Source organism: Diceros bicornis, chromosome 29 (genome assembly GCF_020826845.1).
Source record: "Diceros bicornis minor isolate mBicDic1 chromosome 29, mDicBic1.mat.cur, whole genome shotgun sequence".
Taxonomy (NCBI): Eukaryota; Metazoa; Chordata; class Mammalia; order Perissodactyla; family Rhinocerotidae; genus Diceros; species Diceros bicornis.
In genome coordinates, this window is record NC_080768.1 from 15650078 (window position 1) to 15669247 (window position 19170).

Sequence of the window (19170 nt, forward strand, 5' to 3'; positions counted from 1 at the left end):
TGGTTCATCACTGTTGTAGACCACTTAACTTGGACTTTTCTATTAATTATGCAAAAGAAGGTACTTTAGGATGAGCCAGTATTAAATATCTTTAGATTAATTTTTTTGCCCTGTGTTTGACTGACATTATAATTTGAGCCAATAGCTAGATTCCCTACAGTTGAGATCTATTTAGAGGCTAAACATAAAACACAAAAGTTTTAGGTCGTGTGTGGGTGCACGCATGTGCTTCGATCAGGCCTTTATTTGTTCAGACATCTTAGATCTAAACTTATAAACTGTAGCCCTTGAAAAACTGGGTTCACGGGGGGACTGGGGGTGGGGTGGGAAGCAGGGAGATGAACTTATTCTTTTTTATAGAAAGTGAATGTATATTTTAAAATAATAAGCAGTGAATAAGAGAGGCCCATTTATCTGAAAATGTTTACATAAAAAGAGTTAAATCCTATATAAATGGGACCATTAGGTAAATTATTTGACATCTTGTTGAGAAATAGAAACTTTCTTATAAACAGGTTTGATATAGAGTGCTGAAAATAAAATTTATTGGGATCATTTTAACTTGAAAATAGCAATTAATGACAGATTGCAGAAGTCAGCCAATTAATTGTCACTTAGTGCTTTTTCTGTCCAACGCATATGGAAGATTGTTTATCAACAGGGAGTATTTTTTTTAATGTGCATATGAATTTAGTATAATACTTGGCAATTCTTGGCTAGTTTGGCAATGTTAAAATCTTAGATCTTTGATACTTAGACTGGTCTGCTGCATATGAAATGTTCCATGGATAGAGTTGTTCTTTCCTTGCAAGCCCTGAAATCTTAATGTTTAGCAAGAAACTCTTCACCCCAGTTTTTTCTTTGGTAACCTAAAATTGGCAGAACAATCAAACACGGAGCAAGCACTTGGCCAAATTAAAATGAGGGAGGGTGAAAATAACAGAGTTAATGTCCACACCTGTTGAACACTAGGTTAGCAAGTGAGTTGAATCACACACTTGAGTTTGTGTTTAATTCGGAAAACTACTCATCCCAACTGTTCTCTTTGCAACTGAAGCGTATATTCGAGTCTCTCCTCCTGCAGGTTGCTCTGTCGTGTTAGTACAGCCCATTCCATTTCTTCACTTAATGAGGCATATTCTTAGTTCATGGACCAGTCTTGGGGGAGTAATTTAGCATGTGTGAAAGGGGCCATGAGACTTTCTGGACTCTTGGGCCCTATTTGATAAATTATTGCTTCAGTATATTAAATGGACCCCAGTGTCCTAAAAAAGTTTGTGTAATTTCCACATGTTCAGTTTTCCTTGCTGGAAAGTGTAATGTTTGGCCAGAGTAGCTTGGAAACCCAAGCTCATTATTGAAGAAAAGCTAATGGCTGTATGTTTAGCGTACACTTTAAAAATATCTCAGTGTGGGAAAATCGTTGGTAAAGTTTATTATGAATATGTTTGTAATATACTTTTTTATGGGTATGTAAGCATCTTAAAGCTTAAGAAGAAAAGTGCCAAATAGGCATAGTTGATTTTTCCTATTGCAAAATACATGTGAACCAGCCAGCAACAAGGTTTTCTTCAGCAGAATGTGTGGTTGGAATTATGTGTTGAGGAATGTTAATGATTTGTCTGGAAGTGTGCGAATGGAGGGCACATGCGGGCCCCTCACCTCCGTTTTCGAAGTGACACGTGGCATTTTAGCTGCCTAGTGGTGCCAGCTTGGTAGGAATCTTGAGTTCATTGCACAGATCCTAGGAATGCTCTGGTCCCAGCTGCTCCGGTGTGGGTTAGGAGCAGGGCAAGCTCCGCTGAAGCCAGCAGCTGCCTTGGCAGGTCTGTCCTGAGTCAGCTTCCGGTCTAGAGGTTCATTCTGGCCTGGCTGGGGGCTCCCTGAGAGGTTTCTCTGGAGTCTTGCTGCAGGCGTGTGCCTCTCACAGAAACGCCTTAAGTGTGCACCCTGGGATCTGGAGACAGTCTCCATTCGACTGAAGGACAGCCCAGGGATCTGTCTGCAGGTGCCTTCACTAAAGCAGCCACTGCTCTCGCCACCCGGCCCCAGCGGACTCGCAGCTAATGGTAGGTTGGTGCACATGAACGTCGCCTTGCAATTAGCTGGCATGGATTCTTGGGGATGATAACTCCCTTGCCCAAGTATAAAGGGATATTTCGCGGTTAGAGAAGAAAGGAAGACAGATGTCAAGGTGTTACTTTAAAAATAGTCTTTTTTGCAGTAGTGTCTGTTTAAAAGGTATTGCCTATATATTCATGTCTGTAGTTGTATTCTCTTTGGCACTTATCCTATGGGATTTAAACAGTCAATGACCAAGTCTCCTGGAGAATTTACTGTGGAAAGTCCCGGAGTTTTGGTGTATGCCATCTAAAGGAGGAGAGAGGGCATGGCAAGCAGCCGTGGATGATAGGAGTGTGTAGTTAGAGCTAAATGGTGTGGTGTAGGCTGCGAGGGCTGCAGGGTTTAGAGGACAAGGAGATCAAACGAGCCTTCCTCTTCCTTCTCAAGGGTAATCTTGCCTCCCACAAGGTTATCCCATCCAAGCCAACTCCTTCCGCCGCATCCTCGACTCTGCCTCCTGCGTGCTACCCTGTGCCGTCTCCCTCTCTGATTTTGAAGAAGTCCTGCCCAGACTCAGCTTTTCCTCGACCGTGTTATTTTACCTCTTCACCCTACAACTTAGAAGACTCTTCTGCTTTCATTCATTTTACTTTCTTCCTGAAATTATTCTGCCCCGAAGCATCAGTCTCCTTGTAATTGATGGACGTGTTCCCAGTCCGGTCTCCTCCACGGTCTCGGCCACAGTGCTCATTGTTGGCTTCCTTTTCTATTTTGCAACCCTCCCCGCCTTGCTTTCTGGAAAGCTGCGTTGTCCTTGTTTTGCATCTATCTTGCTTCTGTTTTCTTGGCAGCACTGCTCCCTCCCACGCTCCTGTGAGTATTTCCCAAGTTTCAGTCCTGCCTAGTTCCTTTATCTTGCTCTCAGATGTTTCATCCACTCTACCTACTTCAGCTGTCACATTAGAGGATTCAGTAATCCACTTGTCACACATTTATTGAGTACCTACTATGCACCAGAGATCAATCTAGGCGTTGAGGGTGGAATGACAGGACAGATGGGTCCCTGCCTCCTTGAGTCTTTGGTCTAGTGAGGAAGAGAGACAAGGAGAAAGGTCACCTCAGCACAGCCTGGAAGTCGCCCCACTGGGAGGAATATGACTCCTGTGGAAACCCATGGAGGGGCACCTATTCTGACCTGGGGTGTGGGAGTGACTCAAATCTACAGCCACCTGGAGCCCTCTCTCTTGAACTTCAGTCTCTCTTGGATGACCTGTCACCACTTCAAACAGACCATGTCTAAGAGGAAATTATCTTTTCCTCAAGCTAACTGCCCTCCATCCTGCCCCATTTCTGGCAGTGTAACCAGCCTTTCCCCCACTTACTTAGGCTGAAATCTGGGAGTCACACTAGATTTCTGATTTCCCTTAAATTCCCCACCCAGTCAGCCACCGGCTTCTGTCAGCTCTTCCCCTGTAATTGCTCTTAACTCTATTTCCTACTTTCTATTCTCATTGCCCCTGCCCGTGGCCAAGTCCTCACCACCTCCTTCCCATGCTATTTGATATAAATCAGCTATTGACTTATTCAGAGGAGATTTAAAAACATTACCCAAGTGGTTCATATTCATGGCAGGAAAAATTAGAAAATACAGATAAACAAAGAGAAAGTAAGAAAGAAGGGAAAAATCACATATTGCACCACTCAGATAGCATCCCTATTAATGCTCTGATACTTGTCCTTCTAAACTTTTCTCTATGGTATCTACATGTCTAAATATTCTCTTATACAAAAATGTGAAAAATATCTTACAGATTGTGATTCTGTTACCTATAATGTTTTGTAGCCTACTTTTTTGTACTTAACCTGTATGATTCCTTTTCCACATCTATAAATATAATTATTTGTAATAATTTTTCATGGCTGCACAGTAATTTGAAATAATTTGTACTTTAATCTCTGTGTCATTTCAGTGTATGGATACACCACTGCTAGGTAATCTTAAAACTTTTTTCATTCTTGTTGTTTTTCTGTGGGAAAAACATCAGAGGCTTCCTATTGCCTACACACACACACACACACATACACACATACACATACACACTCTCCTCTTCATATAGGAAGGTTTTTCTGACTTTCTTAGTCTTTATTATTCCTTCTCTCATCAGGAATAAGATATTTAGACCACAATTTGGTGCTTATCATACATGAGAGCCTTATTTTGTACATCTTTCAGGAAGGCGGGGCTCTGGGGATGATGGAGGGCCAGTTCTTGGCATGTCCACAGTGCTGCGCTCAGCGTCTTGCTCTCTCTCTGGCCATTCTCTCTTTCTCTCCATTGTCCTCTGGGTGTCCTGAGGCTGCACATGTGACCAAGGCACCTCTGGGCTCTGGCTCCTGCCGCAGTGAGGGCGGGAGACACCTGTGTAGACAGATACAATATGGCAGGACTACAGTGCTGTGAGAGCAAAGGGCTCTGATGGGGTGACATCAGAGCTAGTCTTGAAGTGTGACAGGCACTTACAGAGTTAAGTTGGTGGTGATCAAGGAGGACAGAGGTGGCCAGGACGCGCAGGGTGTGGGAGGTGGAGGCGCTGGGTGAAGCCAGGCCCAGGAGTCCACAAAGTGGGGCGCCGTGGGCAGCCCTTGGAAGGAAGGCGGGGGGCCAGATTGTGGGTGTTGGTGTGGCTGTGGCGAGAAAAAGATGGCAGGTCCAGGGATGAAGCCCTGTCCAGGGAATTCTCAGTCCCCCAGCAGACAGTTTTGATTAGGCAAAGTAAATAGTGAAGCCCGGAAAGCCAGCATGGTCCTTGCTCCCCGGGAACTCATCATGGAAACCAGGATAAATTTCTACGTTTTTATGATTTTGATATTACAAGTCAGATCCTGAAGTCCAGATGTTACTGTGCATTCCAAATTGTTTTATTGAACTGACTGGATTGTTTTGTTCCTAGTATACAGGAAGATTAGAAAGCTTTCCTGATATCTAGGACTTTATTTTTATTGTCACAATATTCCTTCTATTAGGATTAGTTCATGTCAGTTGTGTTCACTGATATAAAGGCAGATTATAATATTTGTGTGTTTACATATTTGTCAACATATTAAAGCTAGGCAAAAATCTAACTATACTTCTCTAGGGAAGAGGCAAAAAACCTTTTTGCTGTTCAAAGGTAATACAAAATTCTGCAAGTAAATATCTACGTCCCTTTAAAATCACATCCCTTTTTGCTGATGTTTATACCTGTTTTGTATTTAGTTCGCTGTGCATTAAGTCAAAGAAAATAACTTGCTCCAGTTTTTGAATGAGGAGACAAGGAATTAATTCAAGCTTCACAAATAGAATCACCGTGTTTTATTTTTATTTATTTTTTTTGTGAGGAAGACCAGCTCTGAGCTAACATCCGATGCCAATCCTCCTCTATTTGCTGAGGAAGATCAGCCCTGAGCTAACATCCGTGCCCATCTTCCTCTACTTTGTGTGGGACGCCGCCACAGCACGGCTTGACAAGCGACGCGTGGGTCGGTGCGCGCCCGGGATCCGAACCTGTGAACCCCGGGCCACTGCACCTGCAGCGGAGCATGCACACTTAACCGCTATGTCACCGGGCCGGCCCAGACAGTGTTTTAAACTGTGAGGACATTCTGCTTGGTCCATCCTCCTCATTTTGCTGAAAAGGAAACCGAAGCCCTCGAAGGTGCAGCAATTTGCAGAAAGTGTTGCAGCTAATTAGCAGCTCAGCCAAAATCCGAATCCAGGACTTCTGGCTTCCTGTCTTGTGACCTTTCCACCACTTTATGCTGCCGCCGTCCTCGTTAAAAAACAAAGAAAAGAAAAAGGAAAAAAAAAGTTGGAGAATCGAGCTGACACATTGCTTTAATTCTCCTCCCTCTTTATAGAGCGTGAAAAATCCTGATGTACTTTAAAAGAAACATTTAAAAATGTATCTGGACTTGTGAAGAAGATCAGGAATATTTGTGATATGCTAATTAGAAAGCATCTCATTATGCAAGAATCGGGGAACTTGGCAGAGGGAGATGCTATTCAGAGTAACTTAAGAAAGACTTCAAAGGTAGGACAAAAGAGTGCTCTTTTTATTTATTTGATAATGTGTGGCTCCCATCAAATTTCTGATAGGGTCTGACACCTTTATAATAAACCCCATAGAAACTGGGGGAATCTGTCAGACACATGGAAGGAAAAGCAAACAATTTCATTTCCATCTGAGTTTCCTCGGGTGTAAGTCGAGGCCTTTCTTGCAGTACTGGCCTGCCAGACTTCTTCCTGTAGAAACTTGTCAGTGCCACCTTTAGTCGTTCACAAAGGGATTATATTTTGGCAGCCATGCTAATCACTCCAAGGTGACCCTCTATTTGGAGAAACAAATCCTTTTTAGTTAATGTTATGGTACACTAATCCAGCGATTCAAGTAGTTATTTGGGAAAAAAAAATCAAAGTGTATTTTCTCCCCATAATTGCTTATTTCTCCAGATCTCTCGTAACTAGAAGTGCTGTTTCTTCCAAAGAAGTTCTAAGTGGCCTGGGGAGAAACACCAGAACTTGGTCAGATTTCAAATTCAGGAGCAGACATGAGCCCCCAGATCAGAGAAGAAGCTGCCCCCACCCCTGGGGAGCCCAAAGAACCCCCAAGTGAGAGTGGACCTATCACCTCGGCAGGTCCTCTCCCCTGCTGCTCTGGGGCAATCAGTGCCCTTTCTGCCCACTGTCTGCGTTTGGACCAGACTAGACCACTTCTGGTGTGTTTGATGCACAGATCAAGTTCGTCGGGCTGTGGCATTCACAGGTACCTGAGAAGGTGTGGAGTAAGGGAGCATTCAGCCACTCTTAGCCTGTGACAGCCTCTAGATAGAAAAGATCATGGGGGAAGATAAGGACACCCTGAAATACCCATCCTGACTTTATTGATTTATTTATTTTTTGGTAAGTAGGATTAACCCTGAGCTAACACCTGTTGCCAGTCCTCTTTTTGCTGAGGAAGATTGGCCCTGGGCTAACATCCATGCCCATCTTCCTCTGCTTTATATGTGGGACACCTGCCACAGCATGGCTTGATAAGCAGTGTGTAGGTCCACGCCTGGGATCCGAACCTGCGAACCCTGGGCTGCTGAAGCAGAGCATGTGAACTTAACCACTACGTCACTGGGCTGACCCCCTATCCTGACTTTAGAAGTGACTTTCAAGCAGGGTTTAGTACAACATATGTGAATTTTAGAATTGGAACAAACTCGTCTGGGATCCTGGTTTTGCTTACTAGCTCTATGACCATGAACAAGTTACTTGTTCTCTGGACGCCTTGGTTTCTTCATCTGTAAAGTGGGTTGTAGTGTTTACTTACAGGGTTTTTCTGAGGACTCGATGCAATGACAGAAATGAAGTGGCTAGCAGAGTGTAGGGCTCCTTGCGTGTCCTCAAAAATAGGAACAATTATCATTATTCCTGTATTCATAATTATATAAATCCCAATACAACAAAAGCCATTTTAGTTTAAATCAAGACCCCAAAGAGGGTGAAATATAAATTTACAGCTCGATGAGTTATCACAAAGTGAACCCACCCAGGAAAGCACCATCCAGTAAAAACGAGAACATTAGGGGAATCACAGAAACCTCCTCATCCCTCCCCTTCTGCATGACCCCCCTCCCTTCCTGCCAAGTATCCATTTGCCTAAACTTCTATTACTCAGCAGATATGCAGTGAGAGTCCCCTAGATTCCAGGCACTAGAACACTGTGGACAGGTAGCCAGGGTTCTTTTCCTCATGGAGCTTACATTCCAGAGGGAGGAGCCAGACAACAAAAATGTACGTGAATAAATCCATAAGATGATTTCAGATAGTGCTAAGTGTTATGAAGAAAATAAGATAGATTGATGGGCTGGAGAATGGCCATCAGAGGGTCCTTCTGAAAGGATGGTCAGGGAAGGCCCTTTTTTTTTTTTGGGGTGAGGAAGATTGGCCCTGCGCTAACATCTGTGCCAATCTTCCTCCATTTTGTATGTGGGACACCGCCACAGCATGGCTTGATAAGCGGCGTGTGGGTCCGTGCCTGGGATCCAAACCTGTGAACCCCGGGCTGCTGCAGCGGAGCGCGGGAACTTAACCGCTACGCCACAGGGCCGGCCCCAGGGAAGGCGCTTCTGCAGAAGTGACCTTTGGGAAGACCTGGGGAGAGGCAGCCTTTGCAGAGGGAGAGGCGTGAGGTCTTGAGGACGTGTTTGAAGAACAGGGAAAAGGCCGGATGCATGAGAAAGTGGTCCTTGAGTAGGCAGGATCCACATCGTTAGTGCCTGATAGACTATGGGAGAAAATTGGGTTTTGTTCTCATTGAAGTGGGTTTTATTATCAGCTGTAATCAGTGCCATGAGAGGCACAGTGTACTGAGGAAATTCAGAAGAGGCAGAGGTTGCGTCCACTCCTCTTCCTCCTAAGAGTGTCTTGCTGAGCACTGGATAATGCATTTTCCTTTTATAACGCGCACTCCCGTGTGATCTCCATTGATCCTCACGACCACCCTGTGAATCCACAGGAGAGTATGGTTATTTCCTGTTAGAGGTGAGGTGATTGAATTTGTGAGGGCTTAAGGCTTGTTGCAGAACTCTTTTTATCACACCAAAGAGCCCACTGATCCTCCCATTTGGATTATTAATGTCATAATGCCTCAGAATCTTCCTAAGAAACAAATTAACTCCTACAGGGAACAGGTAGTCTTGTGTCTTCCAGAAGGTTATTTGTGGAACATCAGTCACATACAGTACTCATGAAAGAAGGGGTCCCGGGTTGAGTGAAAGTGGACGTGGTGCATGGTGCCACCTCCCTCTAGAGAGTCCCAGTGTAGAATGTTGTAAAGGCTCTGAGAAGTTCTGCAGTAAAGAAGTATATTAACCTTGCCATTTCCCACACCTGGCCGTAGAACAGCGTCCATTGACATCTCAAGGAATGCAAGTTCTGGAAATGCCATTTGGAAAATACCAGCCCAGAGAATTGCTATTTAGTGTTTACGAAATGGTGTCTTGAAAGGGTTCAATTATTTTCTGAGCCTGAAACTCCTCTCTCTGTGAAAGGATTAGAAACCACATTTGTAAAGCACTTCCATATGCTTAGCATGAAGAACGCAGATCAGTGGAGATTCAAAGTGTTGAAAATCATAAGTCCACTCCTGTTTTGAACACTAATGTTAATTACTTTGCCCTTTGAACTCACAGCATTTCCGTTAGTCTTGTGCTTATACTTCCGGATTCTACGATGTCGAAGCAGGAACCAGTCTTATCGCGTTTAAAAAATAAATGTTCTAAACCATGCATGGCTTTGATTTTGGATTATTATCTACAAGGATACATATTTACATAGAAAAGAGTCCATTTATAGATCATTTGCAACCTTCTCTACCTGTTTCCATGCGGACTCCTCTTCTTTAATTTTTTTCTGCTCTTATCTAGGGATTTACACAACCCTCTCTGAACTTGCAGGAAATGTTTTTGAGAGATGTTCACAGAAACCCCACTGAACTCTGGCAAAGTTTGTGGAAAAGTGCCTGATTCAGTTCTAACTTCAACTTTTATAATTCCTCACAGATTTTCACATCTCTTCACACCTTTGATTCTCTCCGTGTCCCAGCTCCAGCTCCATCTGTGTTGTCTTCATTCTGTTAACTCTGTGGTCTACACTTTGTGAAAATGTGAATGTTACTTTATTTTAGTACTCTGCATTGCCTGGAGTTCAGCATCTCTTAAATTAGGTTCTCAAAACAAAATTTTTGAAATAGGAGGAAACAGAGGTAAATGGGGCTCTTCCCTGCAGGACTTCTCAGTGACTTTAATATTCTGAAACGCATTGTTAATCTCCAGAAGAGAGAGAATAATATTTTCCGAACTTATTTAACTCCTGAACCTCTGCTTCAACCCCTTTAATAGCAACTTGTAGGAATTTTATTCTGCAAATCCCACTTTGGAACATGCTATTGTAGAATCAAACCCAAACCTCTCAACCTGTATTTTCCTTAACCACTCCTCCAGTGTTACCCCTTTGATGATCTGTCTCAGCAAAACTAATTGTTTTATAATCCTCCTGAAAAACTTTGCATTTCCCCACTTTTAGTCTCTTCTCATGATAATCCATGGTCTCTTCTCCATGGATCTACTGATCTCTCTTTGTGAGTCTGGAATACTTTATTTTCTTTTCTTCTGCACCTATATGAGAGGTCACAGTTCTTCAAATCCCAGCTCCTCTGGGAAGACTTTCTTGACCACCACAATCCACAAAGAATCTCTCTTAGAGCTGTTATCGTCTATACCACACCTTTAGCCAGTATTATGAATGTTTACTGCCTTGTGGTTTATCCCATATACCCTCTCTCTGCTTCTGGAGGCTAAAACCTCACTGTGTATGTGTGTGTGTTTGTGTGTGTGTGTGTGTGTGTCTTTAATCTCTAGTTGAGCTTTGCATGCAGTGGAAACTCCACTGAATGAAAAGGACAGTTCATAGTTTGTTTTGAAGCCTGAGTATTCATTCTGTCTCTTCCCGGATACTAGGATGGGGTGAGGTAGGATCGTGGGTTTACCTATCTCTTGGTCCATGAGGTGGACAGAGGCTATAGAAAAGGAATGAACACTTGCAGTAGCAATTGCAACAAACATATTAAGCACCTCGAGGGTGCCAGGCTCTGTGAATAAAAAGCACTGTTGTTTTCCCTAAATGAGCTTGCAGTCTGTTGGAAGAGATATATACAATTTAGTAAAAGGCCATGCTCGTGGTACCAAAACCATTATAGGAATACAGAATGGAGGATAGTTAATGTAGCATGAGGAGGGCCACAGGAAGGCAGACACAAGGAATTTAAGGGATAGAAAGAAAAAGATTCACCAAAGCTCCTTTGAATTTAAGTCTCATTTTTTCTTGGTCAGATCATCATTAAAATTATATAAAAATGTCACAGTCTCTCAGAGCAGTGACCCATCAACCATGATCCTGCCTTACGCTGCGACTGGCTGTTATCTGTTCTTTGTCATCCGGAGAAAAGTTTTCCTTTAATACCTCCAAGTACGTTCCCCATCCGGGCTCTTTTCCCGTATGGTTAATTCTTGGCTTGTGTGATTACTCTTAGTCTGTTGATATTCACTGAGCCCCTTTGCTGTGTCTGGTTCTGTGCTGACCTCAGGAGATACAGAGTGAATAGCTTCTCCTCAAGGATATCTCACTGTCCCGTGGAAGGAAACAGACAGAAGCAATTTATCATAAAGTGCCCCGTGTCAGACTAGAGCACCCCCAGAATGCTATCAGAAGGGGTGCAGAAGAAGGAGAAACAGATTGCTTGAGAGAGTCAGAACTCCTTCAGCTTGCTACTCATGCAGTTTGAAGTTTGTATGATAGGGAATCAAATTAATATGCTGTGTCAGCTGATGCCTTTCAGACATCGGCATGTATCTGAGGTTTGGGATTTGGGCACCTGCTCAGCAAGTCTGTGTTTACCCTAAATGCCTCTCTTCAGCGTTATCACCCTGACTGCAGCCTCTCAGTGGCCTCTGAGGTGAAACGTTAGGAAAACATTTGGACATCAGGCCAATAAATCACTGAAACAATTTTGCTAATGAAGTGTAGTGACGTTTTTAGAGTAGACACTAAAATCCCAGATAGCTGTGGACAATCATTTCTTCAAGTCCTTCTCGTACCTAGGGGTTGGATACCAGAGGACCTATCTGTATCTTCGTAGGTTGTCTGGGTATGCTGATGAGGCAACAGAAGCTACTCCAAAGACAAATGTCATCATGGATGAATGACATCAGAAATGTCGGCACTGAGACCATGCTTTGGAAGGTTGTTCAGGTGCATGTGAAAAACCTAGGAAAATAAGGAACTGATGATTAACCGAGAGGACGGCATATTACAGCAGCACTGTGATCCCGATTGCTGAGAAGGATTCAGATGCTCGATTTTTCTCTCGAGTGCAACAATACTAGTCTTTTACTCCAATTCAGAACCTTATGGAATGTAGCAAACCCTCAAATGAGTGGAAATAAGGTGGCTGACTTAACTGAATTTTCTGGTTTATTAAGAGTAAACCCTGTTGTTGAAACTAAACCCTTGAATTTAGAAAAAGAGTAAACCTTTTTATTAAAAGTAAACCTATTTTTTTTTTTTTAAATTTGCTGCTATTGTTCATGAAAGTATGTCTTTAATACAATACAGTGAATACCCTTGAATCTTTTTTGGTTTATTTGGTGTTTGGAGGATTTGCCCAGGTTCATTTGACTTTGGTATCGATTCTCCTGGTAAGACATGAGAATGTAGCTCTTGGAAATTTAGATTATTTTCTATAACTCGAAACAACTAAACATACACCGATTATGTATTTATTTGCTATGTGAAAGTTCTGGTTAGTGAAATTAAAGTTTACCAGTACAGTATGATGTAGGCTGTTTTTAGCATACATGTCAAACACAAGAAAACACACTCTGCTATGTTACAACACAGTTTTGCCACCAAAAAGGAAAGAAAATAGACAATAAAGAAAATAGAAACCACCACTTAATACTGTCAGAGTCATTAAATGGGGCTGGAAACTACCATTGAAAGCTCTTCAGAGTTCACGTCTGTTATCAGTGGTGCAGATAGATCGATGGGTAGAAACAGATGTTCTTAAGGGATTTCCAAGTTCTTTTTTTACTGCAGCCATAGGAATCCCATGAAAGGTTAAAAATGATCATGTATCACCTTTTCAACTTGCTAAGTTATATTTTCATCATTGGAGGTAATTTGTATTACTGTATCTATATACCACATGATTCCACAATTTGAAAATAGAACATGTTTTCATTCCTTAGATGAAGTCAATAAGGGCAAAATTTGGCGCAACTGTCAGCATACTTAGAATAGTCATCTATCACACGATTCATTTGTTAACTCAGTATTTACCTTTATTAATTTTGGCTTCACTAATTTTAAATTTTCTGATGATCTGGATAAAAGTTAGACTAGGGTTACTTTTGCAGGATTTGTGAAAAGCCTTATTAGATGATATAATTGTATAAATAGAAACAATCAGTGACTTAAGACAGCTGCTTGAGACCATGCCTTGGAAGTTCCCCTATACTTGAAAACATTGATAAGCTATTTAAGAATCATTCCCCTCAGTCTAAAGGAATCCAGGAGATGGTTGGCTTTTCCTTGCTTCTTTTTCGTGATGTATTAATTCCTGGCTTTATTGTGGCAGGACCAATGACTGAGCTTCTGGTTAACAGAGGACTCCTTTAAATAGGCAGTCCATGATGTGACACGTGGATCTTTCCCAAAATTTGCTTATGAGTTGATTTGGAGCAGCTCAGAACCCATATTTCCAAAGAAAATAATTATTTAAAATAGTGAATAAGTTTTTAGACTAACCTACCAATGCCTATTTCATTCCTCATGCAGCTGTGACATTATAGTACTAATTTCTCTGAACTATAATGCTGTGATATAGTCTACTAGAACTAGACAGAGTACTGGGGCCATAGTGTGATTAGAAGGCTTTGGTGGGCTAGCTCACCAAGGTAGTGTATTAATACTCTTACACTATTAGTAGTTATTTCACCTGCGTTAGGGATTATACTGGCTTTTTGTATTCAGAACTGAGATGTGAATTACCATCTATAATATTGATTCTTGGGACAATGCATTCTACAATGGATTGTGGTTTATAAATTTTTTAAGTCACAGAACACCTGTGTACATATTTGAATTATGAGTATGAGAGTACACTCTGTTCAATAATAGCAATCTTTAGATTTAAAACTCTTTCTTTGGATGGTTCACACAGCATTTCCATCATTACAAGGTCTTTCAACATCATAATTATGAATTTCATTTATTTCCCTGAGCAGGGTAGTAAGAGTTTCAGTTATTATTATATTGAAGGGGGAAGTGCTGGTTAATAGAACCTGGTTTGTAGATAGCACTTTATTCTTTTTTTTTTTTTGAGGAAGATCAGCCCTGAGCTAACATCCATGCCAATCCTCCTCTTTTTTTGCTGAGGAAGACTGGTCCTGAGCTAACATCCGTGCGGATCTTCCTCCACTTTATGTGGGACGCCGCCACAGCATGGCCTGACAAGTGGTGTGCTGGTGCGCTCCTGGGATCTGAACCCGGGCCACCAGCAGCGGAGCACGCGCACTTAACCGCTACGCCATGGGGCCGGCCCAGGTAGCACTTCATTCTTAAAAATATAAAAGTGGTCTTTCTAAGAGGATTCTTCATTTCACAGTTTTTATTAATTCCAGCTATACTTCCCCTAGCAAGCTCATATTCATGGAGTTTACTGAATGTCAAAATATTCTTGCTTGAAATCTTTGGATTCCATCCTGAAAGTTAAACTTAAATGTCGAAATCATGCAGATACTGGTTATATATGGCTTACCTAATGGTTGCCTAGAATTATTTATGAGCTTTTTATTTCTTTGATTCCCTTATCTGTTCTAAATAATATGGGACCACAGTGACTGTTATTCTAGCGGGTGCGCACCATTCTTTGCTGGGTTTAAGAGAAGATGTCATCTTTACATGGGAACCACGGTCTTTATACCTCGAGTTAGATCTGCTGCTCCAGGCATGCCCACGGTGTTTTGGGTTTAGTTTTTATTTTCTTCCTCAAGTGTCTTTCTCCCTTTAACGACTGTGAAATCTTTTCAGGGTATAAGAATCCTTTGCCCTCTTGTTGGCCACCCTTCAGAGGGCATGTCTTTTTTTAGTGCCTCTGATAGGCGTTTCCTATTCTGTTTTCAAATCTTGCTAAACTTGAAAAAGTTTTTGAACCTTCAAAAATGTGTATCCTGATCTACTTTCAGCATTCATGGCAGTGAGTAAAATTACACTAATTGCTTTTAATCTCCCAGTCACTTTAGTTTTGGTATGAGAACACTGTGGTATTCTTGAACAGGCTTTGTGCCAGAAAAATAATATAAAACCATTGCTCAGAAAAATAGTGCCATTAGGAGCCATCAGCAGCACATAATAATGGCAATTAATGACAATCAGGGGCCAACTTACTGCCTGCCATATCTGACATTTTTTTTAAAGGAGCAAAACATATGAAGTTTATTTTATTATTATTACTTTTTTTACTTTGTGCAAGTATTTTTACATCTGCTTGTGATTATTCTGCCTTGTAACTACCACCTCAGGCCCAGTTCTTTTTACGGGAAAAAAATGAATTCCTTATGTAATAAGTTATCGTTTGGAAAATTTCTCTGACAGACTGTGAGCTCTTCTTATGAAACATTCAATACAAAAAAAAAATGTGCAGCTATAATTCACTACAGAAATATGGGTTTGTAATAGAAAGATAGTGGATCTTATATATCCAAGTTAGTTACTTTTGTAAGGATAAAAATTTGTACTTCATATATTAATATAATAATGTAATATGAAGTGTCGCAGGGTTTAAAAAAAAAACCTAGTATACGGATAAACTATATCTTGTATGAAGGGGAGGCATTTGGACTTTGTTCAAGATGACTTATTTATTAAAAATATCTTCAGTTCAGGGTTATACTGAAGCATACGCTCTAAAGGAAGAGTTATGGTCAGATTCCAGAATATGTATAAATATTGTATGTACTTTAAAAAAACACAAGTGCATTTAAAACATTTAAATATAAGGGAGAAATACAAAGGCTATGTGCCAGAGATTTGAAATAGCATATTGAACATTGATAACTAAAGGGGCTTCTTGCAGATTGTGAAGTGGTGGTTTTTAAAATTAGAAGCTGGGTATGTTGTAACCTGAGAAGCATATGATAGAGCTGTTGCTAGGCTAAGGGTTCTGCTATTGCCAAAAGCTGAGTAAACAAACCCACATAAATTGATGTCTCTGGTCTTCATAACTCATTGACCATCTGCTCATTTTTTTTTTTTAATCCTCTGTGTTCTTGCCCTACAATGTCTATGTATCTGACACTTTGGAATTAAGATCTGCCATAATGAGATTAGTCAGTCATCTTTGTGGTTCTGCTGTTTGCTTTTCAGTGAAAGTTTGAAGAACCATGAAAACCCTAGAATCAACCACAAGACATAAAAATTTCAGAAAGTCACGTTCTGAGACTTGCGTATAAGCTGCGAATGTTACTCCTCAGATTGGTAAAGTGTTACTTATTTTTCAGAAGCTGTCTCTTTATTTTTAATATAAAGGGAGTCTTAAGCCTTTTCTCTACGTGTTATATAACCTGTTGGCACGTTTAAATTGGTCTATAAGCATTTTTGTATGTGCATATATAAAAATTTGCAGAATCCGTTTATTTCTTTGCATGTTCTATTCTAGATTTCTAGGAGGGTGTTGAAGACTGCCTTGACAACTATTAAGGATGACTAGTGCTTAATAAGGTGCATGACATGCAACCTTTCTTCTGAAACGCTGTGACTTGGGGATTGTTTTCATAGATACTGTGGGCATAATACTGCCATCCTTTACTGTCTCGCAGGTATGTTGAAAGGGTAAGTGAGACAATGTATGTGAACAAGCTTTGAGTCCTTTGGAAGAGAGCTATTTAAATCAGGCATAAATTAGTTTCATCACCATTATTATTTGTGCTTCTCCTAAAAATTGCCCAGGGAAGCTCCTTAGTAATGCAGCGCTGTAGTCTTATAAGCATGAAACTGCCAGGGCTGCCCTACAGGTAAATGCCTTCATTTTCCCAGGATTGAACTCCAGTGCTCTGCAGTTCAAATTGGACCGTGTGGATAAACTCGGTTCTCCAGACTTGCTGTCCCCTCCACCCAAAGTCCAGGCGCATGTGTATTGTTGCACAGGAGCCTGCCCATCCTCCCACATGGGCTGGATATCTGAGACGGTTTCGCTTGTGGCTCCTATTCAGTCAATGGTGAGTGGACAATCATTCCATCTTTCTTAGAGAAGGGGTGTTCTGACTTAGACACTGGTACACTGGTATGCCCAGTGGTTGTACCAATATCCTAACAGATGGCAATAAACAGATTGCAGAGATTTGGGGGAAAAAACATGGCATGGGTGCATTCCACCCACATTGAACTGGAGCAACCACTCCAGTTGGGATATTTTCTTATCAGTGACATTGTGGGGAAGTCTTCATCCCCTGGTAAAAGTGACCCTTTCGTAAGTCATTTTTCTTTAGGTGTTCCTGAATGTCCTACTATTCTCTTCAACCCCAGCCCTCCCTGTAGTCATAACTGAATAAAAAAGTCTTTTTGTATTTTCTGTCTCTTAGAGAAGAGGAGAGCCATGTGGCCAGAGCTTCGATTTACAGAATTCTCTTTAGGCAGCTGCAATCTCAGGTTGACTCCTGGAAAGCTCAGAGAGTCTCTAGAGGACTGAAGATTATTAATGAGCTTTTATCACATTTTTTGAGTGTTTTAACATGTACTTATTCTTTTAAGCAATTGTACAGAACTCTTTCTAATAGCATTTTTTCTTGATTTGTAAAACTGTGCACATGTATATGCAGAGATGATACATGTATCTTCTGGTTCTACGGTATAATTAAATTTGCATGTTGTTTGATATCTTTGATTTCTGTGTACACTCAAGAAGAGAGTCACAGACATTTCCAGAGCTCCCATTCCTCAGACCTTGAGCGGCTCTCTGCTGCCTCTTTCACTGGCCAATATTCTGTCCCAAGCAGAAAGCCTCATCATTAGGGGCTTGAGGCGATGTTCATTGTGGAGCAACTGGTTTGCTATTCTTTTAGTTCTTACTCTGTTAAAAACACTGAGGTTCCTCCCTTCTTTCTCTTTCTTTTCTCCACTTCCCGCAGGCTTTAATTTTGGATAGGTAGTGGTGAGTAGCACGGCCAGGGTTTAGGAAGATGGGGCAAAAGGAAGAGGCATTGTGGTTCTGTTGTCTCCTCCTCATCGCTAGCATTCCCTGAGGCTGAATTGCTTTTCTAGGGAGTCTCTGCATTTGCCTCAGGCCAGGTCTCCTTTTGGAGAGAAGAGCTGAGGAGGATTGCATACCACGGGGGCTGTGCTTCTGGAGAGTTATCCCTCATATCCCTGGGAGCCTGCGGCTCTGGGAAGCAGGGCTTCCAGCCTCCACATCTGTTGGCTGTTCTCTTGCATTTCACGCAGCAGTGATTGGTGCCTCATTTACAAAGCCCTCTGAGGAACTTTAGTGACAAGATGTGTTTTGTCAAAAGAGGGATGAAGAGGAGGGTTGACTTCAAACTTGGCTCTTGAGAGGGATGGGGTCTTGCTTAGTTGAGTTTTACATCAATACTTTAGATAGTGTTGACCCAGACACCGCAAGTCAGCTAGAATTTCTACAGGAACATTTTGCCGATGCTCACCTCGAACCCCAAGCACTCCCCAAGAGGTACAACTCTCCTGTTGACCTGAGTTCTGTTTCTTGGGGACACCTGAACCTTGTCCCTGACACACACACACACACACACTTCTTTGACAGAGACTGTGTCTATAATTTGAACATTAAGGGGAGACTCCAAGCAGTCCGAGTCATTACCCCCAACTTGGCCAGGCCCCAAGCTCTTGGCAGCCTCCCAAACGTGTCCGCAAAGGCTGTGGGTGTTGGCTTTCCAGCGAGTGTGCGGCAGGTCTGGGGAGTCTGAGTTTCGTTTCCTTTAGGGGAGATGCCAGCTTTGGCTCAGCAACCTACCTGGTTGACGCTGACCTGTAAGTGGGTGACGAATAGGCTTCTTGGTGTTCCTTGTTTACAGTATTAATAACCAGAGATGGAGCTCCACCAGAGAGGAGATTTTTAAAAATGAAAGTAGTTAGTCATGTTAAGATGGGATGAGGAGGAGAGACTGCCAACTCGAAGTGATTTGAGAGGTGCCACAAGGCCCTACCTGCACAGAGGCTACCCCCTCAGGCCGCCTACCCAGCTGTTAGTAATTCTCAGCCTCCAGTAGGGGACCTGGGTTCCCCTCTTCTCTCTGCTGACCAGCTGTGGCCTGAGCCAAGTGGCTTAACAGCTGTGCCCCCCTCTTTCTTGTCTACAGAGTGAGTGAGGCGGATCAGGGGTTACCAGGTAGGCAATGTAAACGACTTAAGTGGGCCAAGTGGACGTTCTTGTCTATCGTTTCTTAAAACACGTGGCCTCTGAGTACCACTGTGACTTGGGGATTGAGAAG

At 42.1% G+C, this 19170-nt stretch overlaps 1 protein-coding gene and 1 long non-coding RNA gene across 4 annotated transcripts in view; both read left to right on the forward strand.

Annotated features, from left to right (window-relative positions):
* The window catches only part of STOX2 (storkhead box 2), a 223878-nt gene that overhangs the window by 60019 nt on the left and 144689 nt on the right, over nt 1-19170 (forward strand). The gene's annotated exons all lie outside the window — the stretch shown is intronic.
* Nucleotides 11627-17297, forward strand: LOC131393931 (uncharacterized). Its single transcript, XR_009216017.1, has 3 exons — nt 11627-12094; nt 16368-16527; nt 16745-17297. It is a non-coding gene; the product is annotated as an uncharacterized LOC131393931 (long non-coding RNA).